The sequence below is a fragment of the Brachyhypopomus gauderio genome, chromosome 9, assembly GCF_052324685.1.
Source record: "Brachyhypopomus gauderio isolate BG-103 chromosome 9, BGAUD_0.2, whole genome shotgun sequence".
In the NCBI taxonomy this organism is placed as follows: Eukaryota; Metazoa; Chordata; class Actinopteri; order Gymnotiformes; family Hypopomidae; genus Brachyhypopomus; species Brachyhypopomus gauderio.
Genome location: NC_135219.1, coordinates 8,219,458 through 8,229,457, shown reverse-complemented (window position 1 = coordinate 8,229,457; position 10,000 = coordinate 8,219,458). Strand labels below are relative to the sequence as shown.

General features: G+C 38.7%; 1 protein-coding gene across 3 annotated transcripts in view; it reads right to left on the bottom strand.

The window, feature by feature from the left end:
• Positions 1 to 10,000, bottom strand: part of klhl29 (kelch like family member 29) — a 133,313-nt gene that overhangs the window by 48,968 nt on the left and 74,345 nt on the right. The gene's annotated exons all lie outside the window — the stretch shown is intronic.

Below are 10,000 nucleotides of genomic sequence, written 5' to 3'. Positions count from 1 at the left end.
AAACACCATGTGCAAGCTAGTTGGGGGAAATCGCTTTTGAAAAGGTTAGGAATGCCCTTGAATGTTCACAGTGCATACAGCTGACATTCACACTCAGCAGGACCCACGACTGCTTGACCGAGACCAGCTAAGAAACGATCACTTTGCAGTTCGAGTCAAGCATTTAAAACACACTTCATATCCAAGTGATGTGCAGGCTGCATACTGATCAAACAGTGCGCTCCTTACCCGGCTAAATAATACAACAATCACTTTTGCATTATTTAGACCTCCTTGAAATTAAAATAATAATAATAATAATCAATATTGAAGATGGATATGCAACATCACACTAATGTTGTAATAAATACGTGTTCTCATTTAATCAACACTTGATTTAAATCTGAAGTAATGCATTCATACCTCCTCAGTGTGTACACACACAATAAACAGTGACATTTACTGTCTGTGTGTAAAAAAGTCCACATATTTTACATGGTCAATAAGTCAATGCCACATTACATTGGCTTTAGAAGGAAGTTGAAATGCAGAATGTAAAATTAATTGGAATAATAACTCCCATCACTTTATAATCTTGACATAAGCTGTTACAAATTTATGTTAAATTATAATTGTGTATATTTACACAATCCGTATTAAGCATATCTGTACACATTTGCGGGAAATGAAAAACATCATAATGTTCTATTATAAAATTGTTCCGAACTCAACATAACAAATGCATTCTTACTAAAAGTGATTTTTTAATTTCCTACTGAACTCGTATAAGGAAGAATAAAGAAATAACAACATATACCCAAACAAACAAAGCAACTCTGTGAAAAGAACGGCACCATTCAGGAAGATCTCGACACTGTGCTCACATACTAGATTCTGAGAAATATTAAGCAATATTATAAAAAGTAATATGTAGAACAACTAAATGCTTCTTCTGTGCTTATGCCAAACAAATAAAATGCCCAATGAAGACATACAGTATCGACATTTATCTCAAGCGCAGGTTGAAAGATTGAAGTGGCCGTAGAGAAACTAGCTCCTGAGATCTTGGATGAAGCTCTGTGAGGCTCCCTAGTCCAGTGAAGCAGGATCATGTGCTAGCGCTGACCTCCACTCTCACCCCACTACACTGCAGCAGTCTCGGAGATAACACGCTGCTTCCAAGCACTTTGGTCAACATCTGAGCCTGGAGACTTCACCGAGGGTGTTACACAAATAATAACGTAAAAAACAGCAAACCATCATTTATTCGCCACCCGGTAGTTACTACTATATTAATGCAATAATTATACTGTGAATTTGGTGGGTTTTTTTGTTTTGTTTCCTTTGGGAAGGAGGGATGGCCTTTGCTACCGTTTGTGAGTTTTAATGCCTATGAACTTGATGTAAAGGTTGTTTCATTTTAATTGATTGTAATGACAGATTTGCTTTCAACATTTCTAAAAAGCAGATACAAAGACCCTGAATTATGTACAAAAATCTACAAAAGTGTCCCTTAGATTTGGGTCAATACATCATGCATAGTTTAAATTACTGTGCTTTTTTCTAGCCTCTATTAGTAACATTAGCTATTGATTGATAGTATGTAAGCCTTCAATAGTGTGTAACCACAAAGCTTCTACCCTCGTCATTAAATAAATAGTCCTGCAAATATTAGTCTAGATGCTATCTGTTAAAAGATAATCATTAATAAGTGACAAAAATAGGCTGTGATTCTAGACAATGTTAATGTTCTAAAGAAAGATTCTAGATCATGTTAATGTTTTGAAGAAAGATTCTAGATAATGTTAATGTTTTGAAGAAAGATTCTAGATCATGTTAATGTTTTGAAGAAGCTGAAATGTTACAATTTGTTGTATATGATTAAATATGTATATGCTTCTGTATAATGCTTAAATTAACTACCTGCCGTGCAGACTAACTGGTGTTTACCTAAAGAGTAAACTGTCAAAATAATGGCATTTCCACCTTCTAATTACAGTCTTGATGAACTTAGGGAGAGTAAATTAATGGCATTAAAGCTCAAGTGATTCATTATAGCAATTATTGAATATTGCACAATAAAATGCCCCCCCCCCCCACCCCACCCCTATAACAACCAAAAATAAGGTCTAGTGTAGTGCTGGTCTAGTTTGTTTTCAGTTTCATATTCATATCTCTATGAAGAGGTGAACCGTTGTGCCTCTTCATTTCATCGCCATTTCACACAGCATGGCTGGCGAGCCAGAACTGGCTCTATGGGATATCGCTTTCGAATTTGTGAATGACACAAGTAGAGTGCAGCACACAGGACCCCTGATAGCTGTGGCGGCTTTGCATGAGAAGTACGACGTTGGCTGTGAGCTGAATCTGACCAAGGATGCCCACATAATGGAGCCGAGTTGTAAACACATTGCGGAAGTGAGCAGCCGTGCCAGCTAAGGCCGTGCAGACAACAGTGATTGATAATGACAAGCCGAGCTAAAGTGGCCACTTCAGTACGAGAGGGAAGATTAGTGAGCGTTCAGGGCCACCTGTGAATACAACCGCAAAGTTGCACGCCGCCAGTTCCACACGGCTTCCGTTATGAGTGGCTCTACTTGACATATTATTGTTTGAGATGATTCCAGTTTCAAACCTTGTGGTCCTCCAGTAGATATGGTAGCAAACAAGCTTTTGTTCTTAAACCCACACTACCTTAAAAATCTCTTTTTTATACATGGCAGTTATCAGAACTTTAATGACAGCTTATCAAGCTGTCTTATATGTGCTCACTCCCAGCCCATTGTGAGTGGGGTACATTAACACTAAGCTACTTTAGTCCTGTGCCACCTTGACATCTTAAACTTGATGCAAACACCCTTCCATTCGAATTCGTTCAACCACTGATTATCAGATTGCACCAGTTTGCAAGCATGTGTGCCAGCTATTGTAATTGGAGCAGGCATTGTGTGTCTGTGACCGACATGGCTTTCACCTCCAGTCTCGTGTAGCGCTAGACACCCAATTCACCGTCAGCCTCAATAAGAGAGCGACAACCGGAGAGAGAGGGGAGGAACTGTAGTTGTGGACAAACAATGGTGCTTGCGCAAAGTCGCTGGACGTTCGGAGAAGGCCAGAGAGAAGCGAGCGGTGATGTAGGCGCCCTGCGCGGACGTGTTCACCTCTACTTCGGCGTGAGAATGTCCCGGGGCAAGTGTACTCTCCGTCACTTTGACACGGACTGGACGTGTACAGAGTGCCACTGGAAACACTTTTGTGGGACACACACACACAAACACACAAACAATTTCGCGGTAATGGGGAAGGGTGAGGAGAGAGAAGCCAAATGATTCTGAGAGGCGTGAGATCGTACGATTTTGAAAACAGCCATGGCTAGACACTGAAATTATATCTATCAATGGACAAATCTCATATATATGTACAGATATTTTTTTATTTTATTAAGGATAAATATCTTGTAAATGTAAATTTATTTTAAAGTTAGAAGAGGTTTAAATATACATTGTAGAAAAACAAAAAATCTGTTGTAAAATACAACAAAATAATGAATGGAGTGTCTGGTTAATTCTTTATAGTTCAGTAACTGGCCTGGTGGGTTTTGTAACAGTGTGCCCAGTTAAATTTTTGTAAATCTGAATGAGCCAATCCAAGGGTTTAGAAAACATGCAGAGACCCGTTAGGTCCTGCTCATGTTAAACAGGACCATACTATGACCATTAGCTTCCTGAATATTCTACAATACAGTTTAGTGGCCAATTCAGGATAAAGATTTTTTTCTACTAAAGAAAAAAGTGAATTAACTCTCAATAAATATGGTGGGAGCTCAACCAACTTATCACTGCAACACAACAAAACACTCCAAACGATAAGTAAATGCCAAATGTACCTAGAAAAGGATTTTAACTAAATAATTTCAAACATATTTAATATAACTATTCATGGTAAGTATAATACAAATACACCAACAATATTTGGGGCAATAAAATCATTTTAAAGCCAAATTTTAAATAATAAGAATAAAAGAGCAAAACAAATAATACCTAAATATTTAAGTTCATTGGTAAACAATGTTACATCACTAATATTACTAAAATCTGCATTTTAGACATGAATTAAATTTAGCATAGAGAAAATGCTGGATTCTTATAAGCGAACTGAATGAAAATAATATAATTTAATATATTTATTAATATTTACAATTAATAAACCATTGTAACTATGTAACACTAAATATTTTTGTAGATATCTTAATATATAAAAAAAGATTTACCCTAGTATTTTCCTTAAAATGTATTTTACAATTTATGGTATTAAAAGTGCTCCTAAGCATTACGTTTAGTAAAGGACTTTTAGTATTACTGTATACTTTTAGTAAAGTATTTTTAGATTACAATGACGTAGTTTTACATTTTAATGGATTCCTTAGCAGTAGTATAATAGATTATGTTTCAAATGTACAAAAAAAACAAAAATTATTACATCTCATAATGAAATGAAACCCATTTAATTTGAAAAGTTTATAGAAAAGCAAAGTGGCATATGTTTTGTTACGAAGCCTACCTTTTACCTATTTATAGATTGATTTATTTGCTATGAAAGCTACCTTTTAAAGTGCTTTCTTTACATGCACCAGACATGGGCAGCACTTTAACTCACATTTACACACCGGAAGTAGAATGTAGTAGAAGTAGTATGAATGTAATTGGTTCTTGAAGAAACAATTCTTTTTATGCGTTTATTATTTTAGTTGTATTGTTGGCAAGATGGTATTTTACAAAATGGCGACAGTCAAGCTGTGACCTCAGTCATCAGGGCGATACGGTGGAATATCCCCCACAGTTGTGAAGGGGTGGAGCCAGTTTTGCATGATGGGATTGGCTGTCAGCTTCACTGCTGCGCTGCCATTACATGGCTTGTCTAAATTATGACGTTAGGCAGCTGGTAAGCAGACCCCAAAAACACAACAATGCAGTAATTCCTAACTGAAGGTGGGCGGGGTGATGGGACGGGCTCACAATATGAAGTTTTACAATTAGACAGGTCATAAAGGTCCGTATTTCAAAAGTATATGACATATAAAAGGGAGGTTTCCTGGGCATGTCACATTGTATTCTAAGTAAAATGTATTTTTCATTTAAAAGGTTTTATACACCTTTATATGAAAGTAAAATACATTTTCATTTATAAAACGTGAGACAATATATTTTTAGACACTTAGCGCAGTGCAAACATGAGTTTGAGACTTACTTTAGTTCCACAGTTCTCCTTTATCCAGGCTGAAATATCAGGATTTCCCTGAATGGAGTCTTAGTCAATCTGTCCATCACAAGCACACATAAACCACTGATGCACTGGCTAATCCAGAAAGGGGCCATCTTTCCTTTGGAAAAGTGAGTGATCGCTCCACTCCTCGCCTTGGAGGGAGTCTCCACGGCGTTTATGGATTACTGAGGAGGTACGCCAAAGGCCTTCGTCTCACGTGAGAGATGGTGCCCCACCACCTCTTTGTTATTCTTTCCAATAGGATGAGCCCAAAGCAAAGCATAGCATCACCCCACATTCCTATTGCCTCAGATCACATGCACACGTAGGTACACACACACACACACACACATTTACATTTACACACACACATACACATTTACATTTACACACACACACACACACACACTCACACGCGCATGCTTACTTGTGTAGACACACGTGTACATTTCTACATATCTGCACAATGCTTACATGTGTAGACACACACACACACACGGAAACACACCAGTTGGAATGAGCACGTAGCATGAGAAGTGCCAGGAGCCCCATGAAAGATCCATCATGTTACCGTGGCAGCAGCCAATCCGTCATTTTGATGTGCATGGTGCACAATCTCCCGGGCTTCCTACCCTCCAGCTTAGTTCTGATTCATTTTAATAGTCCTGGTTATTAATATCACAGAAAAAACCGTGCGGTGTTTCCAAAGCAACACAGGCAAAACATTTTTAAACAATAGCACAACTGGATGCTCTAATGGCACATTATATAGTCATATTTCAAATATTTCAAAAAGAGACTGCAGGCTAAAGTGAATTCGATCACTATAGTGTATGTAAGTCACTCATTATATAATTACTCACTATAGTGTATGTAAGTCACTCACTATATAATTACTCACTATAGTGTATGTAAGTCACTCACTATATAATTACTCACTATAGTGTATGTAAGTCACAGTGCATTGTTTGAGTTATCTAGGCCAAAACAGCTTTTAATTAAGTTCTTTTAAGTTCTGTTATTTTGTGTTTATATCTTTTGTATTTCTTAGGTGATGTAAAAAAATGGTGTTGAAAACAACAATTATTGTTGTTTTTATTCTTGTTTCATTATTATTGTTATATAATAATATATTATTATATATATTATATAATAATATACTATTGTTGCTGCTGTCATTATATATATATATATATATATATATATATATATATATATATATATATATATATATATATATATATATATATATATATATATATATATATATATATATATATATATATATGTCATTATATACATTATATATATATATATATGGTTATTTTTTAACATAATATATATGGTTATTTTTTTATAATGATAAGTTAAATTGATAAACATCAAGACACGTAATCACTACTCAATCACCTCTGAACTAGGGCTGAATGAGGTAAAACCTCCCACTATGTTGAGAGCCTGTTGTTTCCTTAAGCTTGAGTAAACACATGCAATCAAAAGTGCTTACCCAAGTGGTCAGTACACCACTGATGAAATAATCACAGGATAATCATGTGGACATGAAGCATGCTACGATGCTGATTAAATAGGGGGATAGAGGCCAGTCTTGATTTAAGAGTTCTATAATTACTCATGGCTTCATGTTGTCTTGTGCATTATATCAGTCTGGCGACTATACTTTACTAACATTTATTAATGTTCCACTGCATATGAATAAAAGTAAAACACATACACGCCCTTATCACAAAACAGCAAAGAGGAACCATTATACCTGCATAATGAAAATTAATAAATACCTGCAATCATGAAAATGAATTCGTAACAAATCACAAATTCAAAGTTGACAGGATGATCTTCAGGATGACGCCCAAATATGGTGTATGCAAATTAGCTCCCTTGCACAGCAGTCATGCTTATATTCAAATACATTAGCAAACAATAAATATTATAATAAAATGTAACTATGGTACATTTTGTAATACTATGTATTAATACTATGGTATTATTATTATTATTGATAATAATAATTATTATTGCTGTTATCAGTATTATTATTATTATTATTTATTTTATTTATTTATTTTTAACAATTGTTCCAGACAGTAATTTCTGAAAACTGCTCATTTTTCATGCAAAAATGACCAAAGCATCTAAGTGAGTGTCCATTAATCATGGTAGCCAGTGTTCATAAGGGTTTGTGTGCCACTAGCTGTGTGTGCGCAGACAGCGTAGACGAGGAGGAACAGGGAAGCCTAGCAGGACTTGATCAGTCCCGCTGAGCTGGGCCAAGGTCTCGCTCGCTCCTGAAAACCTTACAGAACCTCACCAGCTGGGCCTCAGTCTGTACCGGCTTCTGCTCTGTCAACTTAACCCATGAGTTATGATTTAATTTCTTAGGCAATGTGTCTTCAGACTGCGGTAGCATACAGATCACTTGGACACGTGCCATTTCATATACCATTACACACCGTAAATTTGTTTTTTACAAACACTATGCTGAGTCTAAAATTTTCAGCTGTAAATATGATGAAGCACTCATATTATTTCAGCTCTGCATTGCCAGGTTTGATCCATATAGACAATGATATGACAGTAAATAAAAAAACAAACATATCTTCTATTTAGATGTTTCAAATCCTGATTTTTCACCTAAATATAACAGTTGATCAGATTCCCCTTCATGTGTAAACACAATGATGCGGGTTGTTCACGTCTGATTCCCTGTTGGTCTCTTATTTGGTGCTTTAGCCTAATTATCCTCACTGGGTAGTTTAAACACAGCAGCTCAAACACAAGAGGAAGCGTGAAACAAACCTACCTGGAGAATTTCTCACTGCGATATTAGTGAAGAGTACAAGACTACTTGCAGGTTATGGCTCATGACACAGAGAACGCAACTAAATAAAGAGTTTACGCCCTCAACATAATCCACAACAGTTTATCACACAAGCACCTGTGATTACAGCTGCATGTATACACTTACACTACACGCGTGTTCCATGCACCCTGCCGAACTTCAAAGCTACCTTCAGCGTGGAAACTGCTGGGCCTGACTAATGACTCGCCATTCCAATTCAGGAAGGAAAAGTGTCAGGAAGAAAAGAAAAAGATGAAAAAAAAAAAAAGAGAGAAAGTGTTTGAAAAATGAAAGCTGTGTTATAGCAGGCCCTCTAATTTGGTGTGATTTACTGAGACTGGGTCCATCCCTTCTGCCCAGGAGTGTGATGCTGCACTGTAAAGGTTACCTGCACAGCAGGACGACTTTGTGAAGGCGTTCGTCGCGTGTCGCCACTCATGGTCACATTATGTTGCTATTTACACAACTGCATTTCACGCCCCCTCATTACACACCTTCTCATTAACAGGCAGAAGTGCATGTCATTAACATCTGTCTTTGGCATCTGGTATTTTAACAGGAGGCCTCACAGATAATGCCACCTATTCCATGTCAGTCTGTGCAGTAAAACACATTAATGCCAATTAATTCTTTGGAATAAAGATGGGACACACACACGCGCCCACACACACACACACACACACACACACACACACCAATGAGTCCTTTTCGGTTTCGCTCTTACTCAGTCCTCACTCCACTTAACACATGAATTGATTTACACAGCTGGGGGATCAGATCTGATCCTCACGTGAAAAAGATGCAGCTCCCCGTGGCAGCAAAACACAACATCTGTCCAGATCTCTCAGCCTTCACTTCCACCTGTACCTGTAGGGGGCGGGGTTGGGGGCGGGGTTTGTATTTTGGGGCGGCGGCAGGACAGGCTCACAGGCGCTTTCCTCCTGCTATGTAAGACTGCAGTCAATCTCAGGAGACCCAGAAAGCAATTTGATTGGATATAAAAAATGTCCCTCGGGTGCATATTCAAATGAGCTGCCTTTGTTGTCAAAAAAAGAAAGAAAAAAAAAAGAAATGCCTTTGAATGTCACTTTGATAAAAAACTCTTTTGGTAAGAGTGAGAGGGACTGATTTGGCATCAATTTCCTCTGACCCCAATTCACTCTTCCCTGCCCGTAATGAGAAGGAGCAGGACGGCCGTGTTCATGCAGGGACATTTGAAGGGGCCCCTGCCACAGAAGAACGCAGAGGCCATGTGAAGACTGGTCATTTGGCAGGGCCTGTTTGAAGATGGGGCTTTTTACACCTGGGTCCTGAAGCCATGGAAAAATGAACAATCCGAACGCTTTTTTTCCCTCTGTCCCCCAGAGGCTAATCTCGACTTCCTTCAAATTTCCCCCGTCACTCTGCTAATCGCTACTGCTCTCCACTGAAAACAGGTCATTAAATCACTGACTTACACGGCTGCCTTCAGAAGAGCAAAGGGGCTCTGGAAGTGTGGAAGAAAGAGCGGAGAAGGGGAGGGAGGGAGGGAGGGAGGAAAGAGAAGAGAGGAGCAGGGATGAGGAGGAGGAGGAGGCAGCGGGAGCGGAACGGGAGGCGATGGGGAGGCGATGGGGGGTGGGGGGGGGGGGGGTGTGTAGGAGGACTGTGTGGTGGGTGACAGCTCGTGGACATGCCAGCAGCACCGGGCCAATGAGAACACGCCCGGCACTTTCTCGGCTGCCACGCGCCATCTCGGTGCCGACCTGTCAGGTGATGCGCCGCCTTATCTTGAGAAGCCGGTGATTAATGGAGGCAGCGGAGGGTGCGTGTATGGCCCACGCGGCCGCCGAATGATCAATCTTAATGAGCTCTCTCGCTAGCTGTGTATTAACTGCAGCGGCTGTAATGTATGGGCTCACA